At 49.1% G+C, this 21032-nt stretch overlaps 1 protein-coding gene and 1 pseudogene across 1 annotated transcript in view; both read right to left on the bottom strand.

Moving 5' to 3' along the window:
• Window positions 1-21032, bottom strand: part of CYTH2 (cytohesin 2) — a 482465-nt gene that overhangs the window by 166646 nt on the left and 294787 nt on the right. The window lies entirely within an intron of this gene.
• LOC138521142 (large ribosomal subunit protein eL32 pseudogene) lies at window positions 16523-16999 on the bottom strand (annotated as a pseudogene).

Below are 21032 nucleotides of genomic sequence, written 5' to 3'. Positions count from 1 at the left end.
TATTGGCCTGGTGTAATGGTACTTCACACGTGGGGGATCTCGTACACTCTGCGGTCTATAGGAAATTGCGTTCGAACATGGCCGGGATGAGGAGACTATTTAAAAAGGCACATTAACAATACAGGTAATGTTTTATCATGTGTTACTATGTTTTTTTCACTACAAAAACTATTATGCCATCAAGGTCAGGGGTCGAGGTCATGCCTCTTAGGTCAAGTAGATAAAATAAGTTCCTCGGTCTGCAGTACATTAAAGAGTTTAAGGCCTGAACATACATTATATGGGGTCGAGCAAGCCATAAAATGCAGATTATTCTTGTGTGTTCTCCAAACTCCCCATATTGACTTGCACAGGTACCCTATGCACCTCCCAAAGGGCAGTTGAGTTGGTATCCCGCAGGACTGTTATCCCGCAGTTAACACAGTTATCCTCACAAAGGGATATTGACAGAGGGGAAGGAATTAAGTAACTTCAGGTACCAGCAGGCCCCAACAGCACAGCAACCACAATCCCACAGAATGCTCCAACCCTCTTCATTAGGCAGTGTTTGGGCTGCTCTGCAAAGCCACAACAGTTCCTTTGAACTTGAGCACGTCCTGTCGGCAGAGAGAACCAAATGCAGAAAGTACACCAGCGAAGTGGGTTTGTGGCTTTGGAAGGACGAAAGGACTGGCAAAGAAGAAGAGAGAATGTGGAATCGCGTTAGGATGTGTTCCACTAAGAGCCAAGATGGCAGAGATGGCTGCTGTGCCAGTTAACCCTTCACTGGTACCTATTTGGCTAATTATGTATGTTAGGCAAGATTTCCCTTAAGTGTAATTTTCCATCCATTTGTGAGCCCCCCAAACTTTCTGCTTTCGTTTGGCTTACCTAACTTGACTTTTTCCAGTGGATCACAGCCTTCAGCTGCACTCCTCTGGGCTTTCACTCATATGTTATGGGGCAACTGACACGTCCTTCAGGCTGCCAGTACTGGGAAACTAGGTTTCCCTTAGTCTTCGACTAGGTTGCCATATTTTGGTAACTTTTTATCTATGTGCCAAGTACGGAACAAGTTATTTACCTGTAACTGTTGTTCTCCAGCATAGGTCTGGCATGGATTCACATGCTCATGGCTATTCCCAGTCAGGCTGGGAATCCTCGGTAAAAGAAAAAATCAGTTTCATTTCTGAACGGTCTTTCTCCTAACAACCAATCACTGAGCTCTGGGTCATACTGCACCCAGCCAATGATTGCCCTCTACCCCAGCCCCTCCTCTGGCAGCCATCTTAAGATTTGGTAGCACGGTAAGTGGCAGTTAGACCAAGAGAAGAGCCGCAGAGGGGAATGTGGGAGGGTTTGCATGTGAATCCATGCCAGACCCTGCTGGAGAACAACAGTTACAGGTAAGTAACTTGTTCCTTCGCCAGCATTGTGTCTGGCATGGATTCACATATCATGAATAAAGAATACATAGCAGTACACACATGCACAACCACAGGAGGTGGCAAGGCTCAACAGAAGCAATCTCTTATCTCCTCACCAGGCTCACCTTCACTGCTTGGCTGACTCTGGACTCCTCCCTGGAATTCCTGTTGACGCAGTAGAATTTCATAAAGGTGTGCATCGACCTGCACATAGCAGCCCTGGAGATATCCGGCAGTGGCACAACAGACAGGAACGCTGTTGTAGCAGCGATCGCCCTGGTGGAATGGGCTCTCGGACAGCCAGGCAGCGGTCAATTTGCCAACCGGTGACAGTGAGCGATACAGCAGGAGAGCCACCTGGAAATGGAAGCCTTGGACAGGGCCTTCCCATGGTTCAGAGGACCAAAGTTCACAAAAAGCTGTGAAGTTTCCAGAAACTCTTTGTGCGGGCCTCGCAAAACGTTAGCACTCGAGCCACATCCAGTGAGTGCAAAGTCCTTTCAGCCAGCGACTAAGGCGTCGGAAAAAACACAGGTAACACCAAGGGTTAGCTGAGGGGAAATTCCGATGGAACCTTCGGCATGAAGGAGGGGTGCGTTCGCAGCACTACCCTTGTCTCGTGAAAAATCAAGTAATGCTGCTTGCATGACAGGGCCTGGATCTCACCTACTCGACTTGCAGAGGCGATTGCCATGAGGAAAGCCGTCTTCCACAACAGAAACTAGAGCAGAGCTGAGTGCATAGGTTCGAATAGGGCCTCCATGAGCCTAGTCAGCACAACATTGAGTTACCACGCTGGGGCCAGGGCCTTCACCGACGGGAACTAGCAGAACAGTCCTTTGAACTCCTTAACTAGACGGTGCGACCACAGAGAAGACCGTCCCAGAGATCTCGTGTAGAGGGAGATAACCGCCAGATGAACCTTAATGGAGGCATGAGCCAGTCCAGATTTAGCTAACGACAGTAAATACGGAAGTACTTGAGGGGCCGTGACCCACAGAGGGTTGATCTTCTGAGAACGGCACCAAATTGCAAAGCGCTTCCATTTGTGTCTGTAGCATCGTAGAGTAGACGACGCCCTGGCCTAGGCGAGAATCTCTTTGCAGTCCGTCGGAAGATCATAGCCACCGAACTCTAGTGCTGCAGGAGCCAGGCCTTCAGGTTCAGAGACCCCGGGTCGTGGTGAAGAATGGCGCCTCCTTCCCTGGCGAAAAGATCCATGGCCACTGGTAGCTTGACTGGCGGTGACGCTGACATGCTGAGAAGGTCTGGGTATCAGATCTGCCTCGGCCACGCTGGTGCGACAAGGATCATCCTGCACTGGTACCGTCTGAGTTGATTGAACACTCAAAGAAGCAAAGACAACAGAGGGAACGCATACAGAAACCAGCCTTCCCAAGGGAATGAGAATGCGTCCCCCATGCTCCCCAGCTGGGGGAACCTGGTGGCGAACATCCGGCACTTGGTTTTTGTTGCCGTCGCAAACAGATCGATCGGGGGATTGCCTCATTTGAGGAAAAGGTAGTCCACTTGATCCTGCCGAAGCTCCCACTCGTGGCAAGACCGCAGCTCCCTGCTGAGGGAGTAGGCGACGGTGTTTTTTTACTCCTGCCAGGTGAAACGGGATGAGGAATATCCCCAGGGCGACGGCTCAGTGCCACAAGTCCCGAGCCTCTTTGGAGAGCACTGGGGATCTGATGCCATCCTGTTTCCGGGTTGTAAAACATTGTATTTGTATTTATTTGTTTATATAGCGCTTTACACCAAAGCGCTGCACAATAGAACAACTTAATACATGAAACAAACAATATAACGGTAGAAGCAAATTACAATATGAATTAGTCAACAAAACAGTAAGAAGAGCAATTAACTGAAGGGAATAGGGAGAGTAGTGGAGTAGGACTGAGTGGGAGGGAGGGGGAGGGGTGAGGAGGAGTAGGAGGAGGGAAGGGGAAAAGGTGAGAGGAGGTAGGGGAGGGAGATAATCAAGGGGAAAGATAAAGGAGGGAGGGGAGGCAGGAAGGGGAAGGGGTTGCAAGGAGGAGAGTGGAGAAGGAGAGATTTAAGGGAGGTGCGGAATGAGGAGAAGGTAGGTGATAGTATTGTCCGTGAAGACCCTCACCACTTTGCCATTGAGAGATGGCAGAAACGACTTGAAGGCCCAGAACACCGCCCGTATTTCCGTCTCCTCTGGCAATCACATACCACTGGCGTGACTCTGGCATTGTGGGCTCCCCACCCTTCCAGGGAAGTGTTCGTCGTTACCGTCTCCTTGTACGGGGGGGAGGGGTGAGGGTCTGGACATCCTTGCCTCCGGCTAGATGGGCACGAACGCTCCACCACCTGATCGCTCGATGGAACTCCTCATCAAGCGCGATCCTGTCCAGGAAGCTTCCGGACACCTTGGCGCAATGGGCGTCGAGGAAGTCCTGCAACAGGCGCTTCTGCAACTTGCAGAGTCGAATGAGGTAAATGCATGACGACATCATGCAGAGAAGAGACTTTATGGCCCTCACTGTGGCGATCTTCAGTGCCAACAGCCGTTGCCCCTTGCCCAAGATGGCCTCTATCCTCTCCTTCAACGGTGACGCCAGGCATGACACCATGTCAAGCCAGGATCCCAGGAACAGAGCGTCCTGCGAAGGAGTCACGCAGGACTTTATTCACTAGAGAACCCCAGATCCGTCATGTGGTCGACGGCGAGGTCTCTTGATCTGGCCCGGATGAGCCAGTCGTCCAAGAAGGAGTAGTTGTGGATCCCTTGCAGTCTAGGTGGGCCACCACTTGCTCCAGGCACTTGGTGAAGACTCTGGGTGCCGACCTCAGTCCGAAAGGAAGGGCCTTGAATTGGTAATGCTTCCCTGGAGCGACAAAGCAAAGAAACTTGCGGTGTCCTTTGTGGATGGGGGAAGTACGCATCCTCCAGGTCCAATGACGACAGAAAGTCTCCCTCTTCCAGCTACCTGAGCATGTGTTGAAGAGTGACCATTCTGAACTTCTGGGACTTTATGTACTGGTTCAGTCATCGAAGGAAGTACCTTGAGTAAACTCCGGAGCCGCTTTGGCACTAGCTCTATCGCCCCTTTCCTTAACATGGCCCGCACCTCCAGTAGCAGCTGAGGGACGTGGTTTTCCTGCCGGGCCACCAGTGATATTTGAGGACACTTTCGTTGAAATTCTAGCGTGTGTCCCTGGGCGACAGCGTCCAGCACCCAACGGTAGGTGGAGATGGTCTTCCACACGCTGGCCAAGTTCGCCAGCCAGCCTCCCACCGGGGTGCACGGTGGGGCCCCGACGTCTTGGCCGGTTCAATCCTGTCTGGAGACCCAACGGTCCCGGACTACGACAGCGACTGCCCCCGAATGCCTGGGAGTGTCCCCGGTTGGCTTCTTGGGTCGAGGGACATGGGGGCTGGCGGTAAGAGATGGAGCCCCCGCCGAAACCCCTCAAAGATCGGCTAGACTTTCCTCCTGAGGAACGGAAGGACTGCAGTCGTCATCGTAGCGTGCCCAGGGAACGAATTGTCTTTGTGTCCACCTTGATGGCCTGGAGGGTTTCATCCACAGCTTTTCTCAATAGGCTGTCCCTGTCAAAGGGCATGTCCAAAACCCTTGTGTGGACCACTTGCCTAAAGTTGGTGGCCCTGAGCCAACCATGACGTCGAAGGCAGACACCGTTATCCATCTGGCGGAACCCCACGTCCGCAAGTCCATGGCCACCGTGATGGCATGATCGGAGGCCACCTCGCCTTCTTGGAGGAGTTCCAAGGCCTCAACCCGCTTATCGTCAGGGAGGAAGTCCAGGAGCGGAACTAGCTTAAACCACAGCTCCCGGTCGTACCTGGCTACGATGGCAAGGACGTTGGCAGCCTTGATCATGGTCGCCGCATTGTAGATAACCTTCCTACCCATAGAGTCCAATTTCTTCCCCTCACTGTCCGGAGGGGTGGATGAAGCAGAAGACGTCGAGCCCAACGATTTCTTCCTGGCGGCCGCCGAGACCACTGAGTCTGGCGACGGTTGAGACCATAGGCACTTGGGTGCACAGTCCGGCACCCTGTGCTTTTTCTCCAGTCGGTCTTTCTTTGCTGGGGCTGTGGAGGGGTTCTGTATCAGTGCCAGCCCTTCGTCCTAAACATCGTCCTGTAGAGGGACCGAGAGGATGGTCTTCCTCTTCGCCTCTCGGCGCTGATACAAGAAAAGCTCTGATGCTCGGGAGATCATTGCGTGGAATGATCCTATCTCGTCCGGAGGAGAGGCTCTGGGCAGAGGCGACGGGAGGTTCCCCCATCCCGCTGTCATCCGTGCCCGTCATCGCTGTGTCCGATTCCGTCTCCCTTGGGGGGCAGAGGCTGTGCACAGGGTGGAGAAGGGTGGCACGGAGGCATCAGGAGTCTCCTCCTCTTGGTCGGTTGTTCCCCCCGATGGCAACGGGCAACCGTGTCATGATCCCAGTTAGTGAGCATAGTCCGCATTCAGGCTAGGCAAGGAACATTAAATAAATCACCAGGTCAAAAGTCGGTGTTAGCTTGGCAGATCTGGCATTTACACCATTCACAGCATTCATTTCCTTAGACTCCCATGATGTTCAACAGTTATTTCATACACTTAACATGGCTGCCGCAAAACCCATTTACAAGTAGCAGCACTGTTCTATTCATATTTGCATAGGGAGCTACTTAAGCCCCGCCTCCGCTCGAACGCGTGCTTTGCGTCTGCTCCGTTGACAGTGGGCAACGCTACTAGCGTTTCTCCTCACAGAACCTGTCAAAGAAAGGATAAATCAGAGACATTAGTTTACGAATAGTTAGAGTACCATAGTTCCATAGAAGAGACTTACCCGACAGAATGTATTCTATGATGCGGTTTTCTTCAGTAAGAACATTTATTCGCTTGTAGTCTCAGCATCTTCAGTCACAAGTTTCTTCCGCAGCCACTGCATCTTCCGAAGGTTTTTCCTCAACTTTCCGAAAACCTGCAGACAACACCAGAGATATTTAAGTAAAAAAACGAACTTAACAGTTTAACAGAGAAGACATTTTATAAGCATTTACGTACCTGAAAGTTCTTCAAGTTTTCACCTCGCAGTTGTACCGCGCTTCACCTGGAAGGCTGCAGTTACTCCGTATTGGCGAACTTACGTTTTTTAAAGACGTTTTCTCATCCTGAGTAACTTTGCAGCCATCCACAGCCCTAATTCTTTCCCGAATTCCTAGAACCTGCTAAAAAGAGAAAGACAACAAGAGTAATTAGTAAGAGATCTCTCCAACGTGGGAATTAATTCAATCCCTTAAGGATTACAGTGTTTTACCTGTTTACTTACCCAAAGACTCATTCTGTAAAGAATAAAAATTTCAAGGCAAAGAAGCTATAGAGTTCATCAGCAACCCAAGTTACCATTGTTTCTCCATCTCAACGCACCCCTGTAGAAAAGCAGGATGGATAGCTCCATAATAATAAAACACAGGTGAGAAGGGAATTCAGCCATAGAGTTAGAAGAGAGTGATTTAAGGGAATACACATCTCATGTAGTATTAACTCAGTTAATGGATGTTATAGCATTTCTATTGTTGTCATTTCTTTGTTCAAACAGAAAAAGAATCCTAAAGACTCCAAGTAATCAGGTCCACAGGCTGGGAAGGTATTACACTCCAGATGACTCCAGATTAAGCGTTACAGACCGGCACTGGCGCCGTGGGAGGGGCGGATGGCGAGATCACCGGTATCTTCCTCTGTAACTCGTACACCAGCGAGTTGAGGGCCGAGATGATATCCAGTGCAAAGTCTCTTGGAGGCCTCTGGGCAGCAGGAGAAGGACTTGGGCCTCCGTCGTCCTGGGGCCCCTTGTCCTCTCCCACAACGTTATCCCCATCACCCTCGTCGTGGGGCGAGTGCCCGGCGCCTCCGTCATTGTCATCGCCCTCTTGGAAGGTATGGACGGAAATGACGTCATCCTCATCTTCAGCCAAAGAAATGTCCGTTCCCTGAAGGCCTTCAAACCACCCCCGCCCCCCTTTCTTTGGGTCCAGAGGGGTCAGTCTCAGGCTGAGGTCCAGCATCCTCTTCTCGGCATCTTATCAGCAAGCATATTCGAAGCCTCCCTCCTGGGAGGAAGGGTCATCATTGCTGTTGCCGTCACCTGGGGGACCCTGCGGGTCTGCACCTACGGCCCGTGAAAGCAAAGCCACCACCACCACCACCTCGAGGGAGGGTGAAGCTTTCGCCTGGTGCACCTGGGCCTTCAGAGTGAGGCCGGATTGGAGGTCTTGCTTAAGGGCCGGATCAGACCCTATGCTCCTTTGGCCTTCTCTGCCGCGGGTAGGCTGGACACCGTACTCTGCTTGGCCTTCTCCTTTCTGGTCTTCTCTGGGTTCTCCTGTAGCTTACCCGGGTTATCCGACTTTCTCTTGGATGAGAAACAAGAGCATTGACTGGAGATTGACGTGGATGGAGATGATGGGCGTGCCCTAAACGTTGCTGGACCTGCAGCAGCAGCGATCCCGACGGAAGCAGACTCGGTGCTTGGCCTTGTGTTGGGCCCCCACAGGTGGAGCACCCTCAAAGGACTTAGAAGCCTGCTCAGCTTTCCTGGATCCAGGAGAGGCATGCCCATGGGTATCACCCGGTGCAGAAGCCTTGGCCTGCAGCCATGCTTCCAACCGTTGATGTCGGTCCCTCAACGTGCGCTTCGAGAAGCCACAGCAAAAAGCACAATCTTCCTCCTTGTGCGTCGGGTGCAGGCAATACAGGCACTGGGAATGTTGGTCGTCCATATATACATTCCGCAAACCGCAGTCTGAGCCCAGCTTGAAGAGGAAGGGTTGTCCTTTTCGTCTGACATGATCCACGCAGTGTATGCCTGAAGAATCTTCTGGAAGCCTCCAAGAAGAACACTCAATGAAAACAGCCCTTGAGGGGCATTGAAAAATTCGAAAAACGGATCCCCATTAGTCGGAAGGATGATTGATAGAGCACACAGGCTCGACTGACCGAAAAATAGAGTTTAACCCTCAAAAGCAAAAAACGCAGCAAAAGCTCGAAGAGCAAAGCACAATAACTCCCAACACTTGAACATGCAGTAAAAATCCCAAGATGGCTGCCACAGGAGGGGTTTAGGTAGAGGGCAGTCCTTGGCTGGCGGGCAGTATGACCCAGAGCTCAGTGATTGGTTGTTAGGAGAAAGACAGTTCAGAAATGAAACTGATATTTTCTTTTACCAAGGATTCCCAGCCTGACGGGGAATATTCATGAGCATGTTAATCCATGTCAGACCCCATGCTGGAGAACTTGCTGTATGGCGCATAGGGTTCCTTTTGTTTTATGGCCCTAGCCACCCTCTAAGGATTTTTTTATGTTTGTACAAGTGTGCCTAGGATGAACTGGTGGCAGCAGTTTACTTTTAAAGTATTTTTACTTCGTTTTTATGGACCATACCGCGTTTGGCCCAAGACGATGGCCAGTGCCGAAAATGGCTGTGCCACAAAGTCCTGTTCTGTACTTTGGCCATTTTCTTCCTTTGCCTTCCCCTCTGTTATTTTGCATCGTACCAAGAAGGCCTGCAAATGCACTTCGCCCCTTTGGAGTAGTGGGATCAACTACTCTCGGCACCTCCTACTTACCCTCACAAAGAGCCCCTTCGGAAGTGTTTCTGGGCCATCCAGTGAACTGTCCAGCTCAAACCCAGGGTACCACACAGAACGCTGCCGCCCCGAGTGGAGACTTGAAACTTTGGGAATCATTGTCCTAGCTCCACTGCGTCACAGGTTTATAAGCGTACATCATGCCGCAAGCATTTGCGGTGCTGTGTTGCCCCGCTGCAAGTGCCTGCAGATCGGCCCCACCATATCCTGAGACGTGCTGCACCGGAACTATCCTTCTCCTTTCTTCGAGAGCAGAGAAAAGGCTGCTGTATCTCCACGGACGATCGTAATGTCCCGCAGCCACTGAGAGCCAGAGCCTCCTGAAACTGTAGGGTTAACACCTACGAACAAAGTGGGCTAGACTGCCAAAGGTTGGTCCGGACTGTGTCGAGGGTCGGTGAGTACTTTTAGCACTTACCGGTGGCCCCCTGCCACATCCATCTATTTTTACGCACAAGAATCCCTTAAAAGATACTCACCTTGGCTGGGCTATCTTGCGCTTCCCAGCTATTCCCGAACTCCAAAAGTTGTTCTATCTGCAAGGGTAGACCCTCCTCTTGGAATAGTACTTATTCGTCACCGCCTCAAGCCCCTTCCTGAGCAGCTACAGCCCCCTGAATAGAACCTGCTTTTTGCTTTCCGCACGACCACGTGTTGCTAACGCACAGCAGTACTTTGAGCGCTAGACTACATAAGTTAAGAATTGACTACGAAGAACTGCCTAATTTGATATCTGTGTTGAACTTGCCCCTTTCTATTGAAGGTTGTGGCCATTTTCTCCCCTTTCATCAGCATTAGGCTAAACGCAATATTGTACGTATGTTAAATAGTGAATAAGCGTGTGTGGTAATTGTTTTGTTGATAACTGTGGTTTAATCGTGTTTTGTTATAAAGGCCTATAATACATTTATTTTTGATATACATCTGTCTAAGGGTAATCTGTGGCGTTTTACTGTGTGTGCTCACTGTGGGCTCCCGATCACTCTCACCCCTCCTGAGACTTAGTCTTGGCCGCCTGCCAAGCTACCGTAGATTGGTCTGGTTTGTCCAGAAGGTTCCCCTGTTCCACTAAACTAGGGTGGCCTCCTAAACCTCTGCCCACCAGGTCAGTTTAGAAATCCATCTTAACAACGTACCAGTCTTAAATTACCCTATCAGCCTCCCAGAGACAAACGTTAGATAGAGCTAAACTATCAGGGTTTAGAGGGGGATACCAAGCCCCCAAGGGAAAAGAAAAGGGACTGGGAACAGGCAGTCGTAACAAAGATCCTGAGAGAGACTGAGGTATCCAGTTGTGTTCCATTGATACAAGGAGAGAGCACCAGAAAACCAGGGCGTATAAAGACTGATGCATGGTGGAGCCTGCTAGGCTGCAAGAGAGGTTGCTACGTGCCAGTAACGGCAGCCAATGCAGAAGGAGACATGAGATCAGCCCACCTACAGGGAGCTGGGGTTAAAACAGCAAGAACTCTACCTGTTAGCCGAAGAGTTGGAACTCACCTATGGCTGGAATGAAAAAGAAAAGAATATCAACTGCCTGACAAGGAGCCAATGAAGGTGGTGAGAAATGCTTCTAGACTGAGGACTTCTTGTTTGTTTCTTTTTTAATTTGTTTCTTTTTTGTATTGTTTAAAGCGCGGACCGAGCTGGAGAGCAGCGAAACACTGTACAGAGTGTGGCTAGCCAGCGTTTGGGCTGCCATCTTTTAAAAGTAGCGCAGTACTTTGAGGTCTTTGTGTTGGTATGCGCGTCCATTGGAATTAGTCCTTGGTCAGGTGTTGTCGAAAAAAAGGCATTTTTTGAGAGATTTGCAAAATTGGAGAATTGTGGGCACACAATTATTAGGTATAGGATTTTGAAACTTGTTGACTATCATTTGGAACCTTTTAGTTGTAGAATAGGGTTGTCAAGCACATGTTCTAGAAAAATTATTCATAATGGCAGGGACCTGGGGGGGTACGATTGCCACCGGGGCGTCATCTTATGTTATCCAGACTCCAGCACTTTTGATTTAGACTATTAGATGTAGTTTTCCCCCAGAGACTGATGGGAAGAAATGCGGTAAATGCCAATGTTACAAAACCCAGAACTTTAAACTTATGATGTGGTCCCTTGAGTCGCACTAAGTAAATAACTTTAGCAGGGTTTGAAATTGAGGGGAGCTGGGAGCTATTAAGCTTCTGCTTGTAGCCTAGAAGAGCCTGGTTAGCTTGACACCAACAGCTACCAGGAGCTACGTTTCGCTCCATAGGTCAACCAATGCCAAATATACACATCTATGTGAATTTAACCCTGTGCGTTTGGAATAATCTATAGACATTAGGACACATCTATACAACAATTAAAGTATAAGCGGTCATAAATAATTAAACAAACGACCTGTTTGAATCTTATAGGCAAGTTTGCGGAATGCTATGTTTCAGCTCCTTGTGCCCCTGTGGTAGCTCCTGGTCGCTGGTTAATGCTGCATACCAAGAAGCTGCTTTTCGCTCTTGTTTATCCAAACTTTCGATCCCTGCTTTAGCATGACGTTTTGAAGGAAGTGACTTCAACATAAGCCACTAACTGCTCTGGAAAAAGATTCACAGTTCGAAATGCAGTGCTTTTGAACCTAAGGCAAAGCACACTGTTCTTCAAATGAATAAACACAAAAAGAAACCTGCAGTTTTGATGAACGAAGCCATCAAAGTTTAGGCAGAGTAATTTCAAGTTGCAGTTGTTCTCAGCTTGTGCCCAATGGCTTTCTATAGGCCAATAGTATTTCATGTGACAGACTATGTTTGGAGGGAAAGGGAACATCCAAAGTTGTGGTCCAGCAGATGGGATGCAGGTTATTCTAGCAGCAAGCACAACAAAGAAAGTCAACACAAGGCCCCTTGAAGACGTTGCTATATTGAAGAAAGATTAACCAGATGCTGGAGTATGGTCGGTAGCCAACATCGCACTGTTGGTTAACCAAAGGGGTGCAGACGTTGGCAGAGATGTTTAATTAAGGTAAGATGCAGTCTTGGGCAGTCGTGCGTGGCAGATCTTACCTAGTGACAGCCCTTTGCAGGAAAAGTCGTGCCCATATACAATGAGGGAGCTGCACAGAGACAAACTAGCGCTACACAATGGAACCAGGATTCGGAGCTGTACTTATTGAGTCAACAGAATGGAGACTAGTACGGTTCCCCGCCGGTCATATGGAGTGTGACGTCTGGAGTGTGCTGAGCGCAGCGGTACTCCTCAGAAGTAGTGCAGGAAACATCTGGATCTTTAGGAGGAAGGGATACATTAGCGCAGGAAATCTGATACTGGCTACATAGGAGGAGCTAATCACATGGATATAGAGGTAGAGAAGGGGCAGGCTGCTGCAGAGTAAGCCAAGGGGAGGCTGGCTGGTGCAGAGGAGGTGCTGGACTTAGGCAGATCAGGCATCTCCTCTTCTGTCCTGTACAAAATCCTCATAGACGACAAGTATTCCTCACAGGCACACTGAGAAGTCCTTCCCAGGCAAAGGAATGTGGCCAAAAGGAAAAACCTAGGAAAATACAACTTGTAGGTACAAGGCAATGAAGAATATGGGTCCAGTGCCGACATAGAATAAGGATTGAAGATAATCCAAGATCCCTAGTCAGTGGTGCTGACCAGTAGCCTACCCTCAGCTAATACCCTGGGTTCATAGGCAAAACAAAAACTGTGCCGTCCCCATTTTTGTAATGGCTGGTACAGTTGGAATCAGAGGAGTTAAATTATCAACGGTATTATAAAATTCTTCACTCTCGGCTAAATTATATTTTCTTGGAGTCCACACTTCAGCCGCTGAGGACTGCAAACTACTTTTCTATTTTCTCCATTCCACATGCCAGTTTTGCAGTCATGCTGCCTGTGAAGATGCATTTCTGAAATCAGCCCAGATGGGAGGATTTTGGGGGACCATCTTATTATGGTGAACAGAGGTTAGCCAAACCCAATCAAGGTAGCAGAGCAGACAAGGCTCAGTCTCAGGAAGGGTGTGAGAGTGGTCCAGGGCTACAATGAGCCCACAGTGAGCAACACTAGTAATTCCAGTTAGACAGGTAAGTATATAAAAGGCCTTTAGATTACACACTAAGCAGATAAAAATACCAGGAGAAGATTGTCACACAAAACCCTTATAAAACAGATGTACACACTTACCCTTAGGAGAGATAGATTGGCATTTGATACAATGACCACACAGGTAAGTAGCTCAGATGCATAAAGATAAAAAGAACTCTTAGAACCAACACAAAACAGTTTCCCTAATTCTTATAAAGTCGAACCCGAAAATGGTTTGGTGCCATGTTCCAAAAAGTCACCAGTTCTAAAGCATACACTTCTTCAGCTAAGTTTGTATAGAAATAGCAGTTCAAGTGGTTAAGATTACAAAGTTAAAGTTCCAAGTAAAGTAAAGTACAGATTAGGACTCCACTCAATCCTACACAAAAGGATAGCCCGAGGGCTCAATCCTTAACCCAGTTTCCACCATCAAACGTCAGGTAGCAGTGAGTTACGGTCAGGACTATAAGCCATAGCTACCCTATGGGAGACTAGGGGGAAAGCAATAGCTATGAGGACTTACCCCCTGGCTCACAGTTCTCCAGATACCACTTGTGGAGGTTCAAGACTTTGTCGCTGGTTTGTTCTTCTGTCTTGGTTCATTTTGCAACGGTTGTCAAGACAGCTAGACATAAGAGATGATGTATTTTGTGGGATTTACTTTTGGTCCATTGGAGTGCTTGGGAATTGGTTCCAGGCAGCTTTCAGTTGAAAACTTAAATGAAGACAGTTAAAAAATGCTGTGGGACAACGGCCAAGGGACACCTCAGGGAAAGGACGACGAGATCTAACGAAGGTCACTGCAGCAGTGAACATGCCCAGCTCAGCTTCCCCTTGAGGGAGATGGCTGAATAATGCAGGAGTAGGTGACTTGTGGCACAAATTGAAGATCTGCAAAGTTCCAAGGCTCGCTCAAAATGGCGACGGCTGAAGCGAGGTATCCCTGGAGAGAGCTTGTCAGTCCAACGGTTGGTCCAGGGACACTTCAGATGAGTCAGCAGGCACAAATCAATGAGCTGGGGTTAAAACTGGTAGTTCCCACGAATCGAAGCACCCACAAAGGCCTTCTTGAAATCAGGAGAGACTAGCAGGGCTTCACCAGCACAACAATGGAGTCGATGCCGGTCAGCTGCAGAGGTAGTCAGCGGGCTGCTCTTCTTCATAGGTGTGTTGGCTCCAACAGTGATGTGAAGAACTGTTGTACAAGCCCTCCTTTTATCCGAGATTCAAGCTGGGAGCAAGCCAAAGCCACCAAAGGTAAGGATCAGAACCATTAAAACAGCCAGTGGCCGCTGGTCACATCTTCCCAGCAACAAACGCACCCAAAAGCCACATCTTTCCCCGGAAAGGGATTTCCATATAAGACGTTCCCTACCCTGATAAGGCAGGAAGAAGGTCAAAGAACAATATGGCCAACGGACAAGCGAAAAACTTTGTGGCACCTCCCTTTTAGGCTGCTAGCCACCTTTAAAAAGGTATTTGCGACATATGGAACGAGTGAAATAACAGAAAAACAGTACAAATATCACATCTGCCAACAGCTTGTCTTGGGCACATTGTTAAAGTAATAAAAAAGCCATTATATAGGATGACATGCATAACTTACCGTAAAGGCATTTCTGATGGTTGTATCTGCTTAGATTCACATGCTCTGCATAGTCCGACATCCAGTGGTCATTGCACAGTATTGCATCTTGTTTTTCGAAAGTCTAAAAGGCGTGTCTGTATTTTTTTCTGCCATGAGGGAACCTTATGACTAACATGAGAGTACAGAAAAGAGAGAAAGTAATAAGACGTCTAGGTTCCTTCCATCCGAGCGGGGCAGAAGGGCAGGCGCACGTGAATCTAAGCAGATACAACCATCAGAAATGCTTTTATGGTAAGTAATGCATGTCTTCTGAGGTTTGTTAATCTGCTTAGAATCACATGCTGTGCATAGACTAGCGAGCAGTACCCGGAGTTGGAGGTGGGTTGTGAGAAGGACCAGAAGAGAAAATATGTCTTAGTACTGCTTGTCCCACTTGGGAATCAGATCTAGAATGGGCATCTAGACAATAGAGTTTTGTAAAGGTGTGTACAGAACTCCAGGTTTCCGCCTTGCAAATTGACTCAAGGGGAACATTTGCAATGAATGCCATGGATGCCCCAGTGCCTCGAGTAGAATGTGCTCTAGGCTTGAAGGGCAGTTCTCTCTTAGCAAGAGAGAAACAGAGAGTGATGCACTGGACAATCCATCTAGATATAGTGGATTTGGAAACTGCATCTCCTTCTCTTCCTGCCGCCAATGAGACAAAGAACTGATTAGTCTTTCTCAGTGGTCTAGTTCTTTCCATATAAAACATGACCGCCCTGCGCACATCAAGTGTGTGCAGGCTCTTCTCTCAAGTTTGATGGGTTTTGAAAGAACGTTGGTAGTTCTATAGACTGGTTGACATGAAATTTTGAAATGAACTTCGGTGCAAACATAGGGTATGTGCGTAGAACCACCTTATCTTTGTGAACTGTTACAAAGGGATCTAATATAGAGAGCGCTTGTAGTTCACTCACTCTCCTAATGGAGGTGATAGCTATCAAGAAAGCAGTCTTAAGAGTGAGATCCTTAAGGGTTGCTTTATGCATGGGCTCGAAGGGGGGAGCACATTAGCCTGGTTAGTACAACGTTCAGGTCCCATCCGGGAGCAGGGTTAGATATAGGAGGGTGAATTCTTTTCACCCCCTGCATGAAGGCTTTAATAACTGGAACTTTCCACCATGACACCTTATGTTGAGACGTAGTGTAGGCGGAGAGTGCAGCTAGATGAACTTTAATAGAATTAAAGATTAAACCTGAGTCCAACAAGTGAGTCAGGTATAGAACAATATGTGTGGGAAAGCAGTCAATGGGGTTGATGCTCTTTGATTTACACCAGATGACAAAGCGTTTCCACTTGCTAGAGTAGCAGTAACGCGTGTTCGGTTTCCTTGCCTCTCTGAGGACGTCCATGCATCTCTGTGGGAGCTGCAAATGTCCAAATTCTATGACATCAGGTGCCAGGCTGCCAAGTTCAGGGTCTGTGGGCATGGATGCAGCGTTTGGCTCCTGTCCTGTGACAACATGTTGTATGGGCAGGGTAGTTTCACTGGAGGAGACAGTGACATCTCCATCAGATTAGCGAACCAGGGTTGGCGGGCCCACATGGGGGCAACCAGTATCATGGTAACTGGTTCCAGGTGCATTTTGTGCACTATCTTGTTGAGAAAGGGAGTCGGGGGGGAGGGTGGGGGTATGGGGGGTTGAAGCATAGACAAATTACCCTGACCATGTTATCCAGAGACCGTTCCCCTTGGAGCAGTTCTGGGGGTACCAGAATCTTGGCGTAATCTTTTTTTTTTTTTTGGGAGTTTACTGTTTTTTATTTGACAAACAGAGCTGCACAGACAAGGGGACAGTCTACTCGTTCTCCTCACTGCGCAATCTGGCGTTTGGATTTGTGAGTTTGATGGCGGATGGTCTTGCGGTTTTTGGATGAAACATTGTGGGCGATCTCAGCACAAAAAGACTTGTTACTCATCACGAGCACTTCCAGTTCCTTCACGTTGTGTACTAGAAACTTGCGGAATCCAGACGGTAACATGTGCTGGTCCGTTTATCGTTACCGTAACCAATGTTGGGCATCAGAATCTGTCCCTTAAACCTCCTGCAAACTCGGTTATCAATACCCCTTGGTTTACGCCAATTTTCGCTTAATCTTAACATAACGATCAGACTGGTGACGAATGAACTTCTTGGTTCTTTTCTCGAGTATCGTCGCTTTGATAAGAGGTCTTAAGGCAGCCATGATTGCGGCTCGAAAACGTCCGCCTGCTCAGTCGAGAGGCTGAAGGAAGAGCCTGGAGGCGTATTCTTGGCATTGAGTGTTCTCCAGAGTTGAGAACAGCCCTGATCTCTGGGAAGCCCCATTCTGCGAAAACGTTGGAGACAATGTCTTTGTGTAATCGCCATTCGTACTCTGCAGGCAGAAGGAAGTCTCTGCTGAGTCCGTCTGCCAGAAGATTGAGTTCCCCTGGTACATGTTGAGTTAACAGGAACATGTTGTGTTTAAGAGCCCACTTCCAGATGTTCTGGGACAGCTTGGACAGTCCTGGAGAGTGAGTACCCCCTTGCTTGTTCAGGTAGTACATGGCCGTGGTGCTGTCTGTGAGGATCAGCACTGTTTTCCCTTGTAGGTGCGTCTGGAAAGCCTTCAGTGCTTTGAAGACCGCCAACAATTCCAGCAGGTTTATGTGTTTGGACGCCACACTTGGAGTCCAAACTCTGTGTGCAGTCTGATGGGATAGGTGAGCCCCCCATCCTGTGAGGGATGCGTCTGTGGTTAGAGTGGCGTCCATAGCGGGGGTGGCAAAGGATTTCCCCACCACAAGGTTTTCCCTCGACCACCACCGCAGCGAGAGAACCAAGGCTTGCGAGACAACCACTAGATCGTCCCATTATACGCTGGGCTGACACCATTGGCTGTTGAGCCACTCTTGCATTGGGTGCATGTGCAGGCACGCGTGAGGGACCAAATAAATACATGACGACATCATTCCTAGCAATCGCATGGCTTTGCGTACTGTCATCTCTCGACCGGCTACATATTGAGGGATCTAAAACATCCTTTGTCGAATTAGAGCCCCTAGGCATTGCTTGACTTGGCTCGGGTCTAGACTGGACTTCTTCTCGTTGATGGAGAAGCCCAGGTGGAACAAAAGGTCTACAGTCTTTTGGGTATTTGAGAAGCATGTTTTGTAAGAATCCCCTGTTATGAGCCAGTCGTCGAGGTAAGGATAGACCGGAATGGACAACCTGCACAGGTGTGCCGCTGCCACTGCCAGTACCTTCGTGAATACCCTTGGCGCTGAGGCTATGCCGAAGGGTAGCACTTTGAACTGATAGTTTTTGCCTTCGATCATGAACCTGAGGTATTTCCTGTGTGCTGGCAACATTGAAATATGAAAGTATGCAGCTTTCATGTCCAGTGTTGCCATGTAATCCCCCTGTGTGAGCAGGGGGATTACCTCCTGCAAAGTCACCATACGAAATATTTGAGGTTTTACGAATTTGTTCGCTGGGCGCAGATCTAAAACAGGGCGCATGGTTAAATCCTTTTTGGGTACAAGGAAGTACACTGAATAAATACCCTCCTTTACCTGTGATAGAGGCACAACCTCTATGGTTCCTTTTTCCAACAGCAGTTCGACTTCCTGAAGAAGGTTGGAGAGGTGTTCCGGTGATAGACGTCTTCCCCTTGGGGATCTGAGTGTTGGGATCTACTCAATTCGATGCAGTAACCGTGGGCTATTTTCAACAGTACCCAACTGTCTGTGGTAATTCCCTCCCATGCTTGCAGGAATGATGTTAACCGGCCCCTGACTGGAGATGCATGGAGGGGACCCAAACCTTCGGGTCATTTGGTGGTGGTAGCCGGGGGACCTCTGGGAGTGGGGCCCTGACTTCTTCCCTTGCCACAACATTGTCCTCTTCGAGCATACGGTCCACTGGTTCCCTGAGGGGAGGACCAGTTGCTGGCTGAGGTGTATTGTTGTTGATTTTGTCATTGGCCACGAAAAAAAGCGCCTGTGACCATAACCTTGCTTATGATTTGGTCCTTATATTGTGATTTGGTCCGGGTTTTTAGTGTTTCGTGTTCCTTCTTAGCGGTTTCCAGTGCGTCGTCAACCGCCTTGCCAAACAAGTTTGAGTCTTCAAGGGGTTTGTTGATGAGGGACACCTGTGTTTCTGGCTTGAAACCTGAGTTTCTGAGCCAAGCATGTCGCTTAAGAAGTACACCCTGGACTAATGAGCAGCCAGCCGTTTCCGCAGCATCTAAGGTGTTCTTGATGGTGCTTTGGTTTACCCGAGTACCTTCTGTCACAGTGGCTAATAAGCGGGTTTGCAAGGGCTCAGGGACTTCTTGTAGGCCTTCGCGCAACAGTCCCCATTGGGCATCGGCGTAGCTAGCCAACAAAGTTGTATTGTTGGCAATACGCGTGGCAAAAGCAGCCGAGGATGTAATCCTCTTCCCTAAGGCATAAAGCTTCTTCCCCTCTTTGTCCGGAGGTGCTTCGCTAGTTGATAGCGTGACCCCTGCCCTTTTCCTCGTGGTGGTTAATACCAGGGAATCAGGTATGGAATGACCCCTAATATATAAGGGATCAGACGGTGATGGGCTAAAAAGCTTCTCGATTCTTGGATTGACCCCTCTAACCAATGCAGGTGTAGACAAAGAGGGAACAAGGCGTCTCTTGATTGAGGCGAGAAGGGATATGGCTTGGCTAGCAGGTGGCTTTTCCTTGATTATTTTCTCAACAAAATCTACTTCTGGGGTAGTTTCCCCTGTATCAATTTGAAAATGTGCTGCCGCCTTGCGTAGCATTGCATTGAAAGTGGGTTGATCATCCACAGGCGAAGGCTCTCTGACCGGTGTGGTCTGAGGAGAGGGCAGATCTGAAACATCAGGGTGTGTTGATGCCCCTGGTGACTGCCAGGGCTGTGGTTCACATATGTCTGGGTCTTCCTCAAAGTCCCCTACAGGGTCTTGTAGATCTTCAGTATTTAGGAATTCTTCCTCTTCTTGAAAGTGTGGATCCTCTTCAGTGAGGTCATATGTATCTATTTCTTCCTCAAGCGGGTCAAAAAGTCTTGGGAATTTGGCCCTAGGGTCTTCAGGGAGCACCTCCCTTGGCCTTTTGGGTGGAATGTGTTCAGAAATGGACACAAACCTATCTAGCCTGTCCACACATGGTTCAAATCTTTCCCTATTCCACTGGGATAACCCTCAACGGTCTAGTGGCGGAAAGGCTTGCTCCTCCGCCTCTAGGCGTCGAGATCTCTCCCATAGCGTGGAGGATATACCCCTGTCGCCCTCTGAGAAGCCTTCTCGTGGGCCCAGCAATGAGTACGTATCTCTGGGTTTTCCCTTCGACCTAGGGGGAGGTACCGGCATACCCTCTGTAGATTTCAGCGTCTCTCTGACCTTCTGAGCGGGCTTTGGTGACTCCTTCACCAGCTGTCTCTGCGAATCTTTGGAGACTATTCTAGCTATGCTTTCCATGACCAGTTTCTCTGTCGAGGGCTGGTTGTGAATAGTTTTTGGCGGAGCCGAAACCTTCCCATCAACGGACGCCCTCTTCCGAGGCGTTTCGATGGACGTTTTGGTGGTAGCGCCCTTAGTTTAAGAGGGCCCAGTCGCTAGGCGCGCATGCGGCTGCGGGGAGGGCTGCCGGCCCTTATGGTCGGCGGAGGCTGCCGGTTGATTCGGCGTCTCCGTTGGAGCTGAGGCCTTCTTCGATTTACTCGACAAATGGACGTGGGCTGTGTTTTTAGTGACTTTTTCGTGTGCGTCAGCGTCGCCGGGGTGTACATCCCCATAAGTAGGGCCAGAGCCAAGCTTTTCGGGGCCGGGGACAGACGCGATGGAGTGGGAGCGCTAAAGTGAGAGGTCAACAACCTCAGTTACGGAGGTAGCGTTATCACTATCCACCTCTTGACCCTGCATTCCTTCAAAGTCTTTGGACAAAGGAGTTTACAGCCCGCACAGCCGGCCTCGTTGTGGTCGAGGGGTAAGCAGCAGTTACACCGCTTATGCTTGTCCTTTCACGGAAATTTGCAGTTACGTGGGCAAAATCTAAAAGGAGTCCTCTCCATAGCTGAGGATGTAACCAGTGAGAACGACCCGGAAGGAAAGGGGGGAGAAAAGGAAAGGCATTCTAGAAGAAACAGAAATGTCCACACCAACCCCCACTCTCCCTACTGTGTAGGCCGGCGAGGCCGGGCCACGTGTTCGGTAGCGTCGATCGGATCACCTCCGGCAAAACCACCGCTGAAGATCTTGACTCGACAGGGAAGTTGAATGGCCGTCGAAAGAGGGCTGGAGGTGGTTTAAGTAAACAATAACTGACAAATC

Source organism: Ambystoma mexicanum, chromosome 1q (assembly GCF_040938575.1).
Source record: "Ambystoma mexicanum isolate Mex_15411 chromosome 1q, UKY_AmexF1_1, whole genome shotgun sequence".
Lineage (NCBI taxonomy): Eukaryota > Metazoa > Chordata > Amphibia > Caudata > Ambystomatidae > Ambystoma > Ambystoma mexicanum.
The sequence above is the reverse complement of the archived record's forward strand: the minus strand, read 5'-3'. Positions and strand labels throughout refer to the sequence as shown.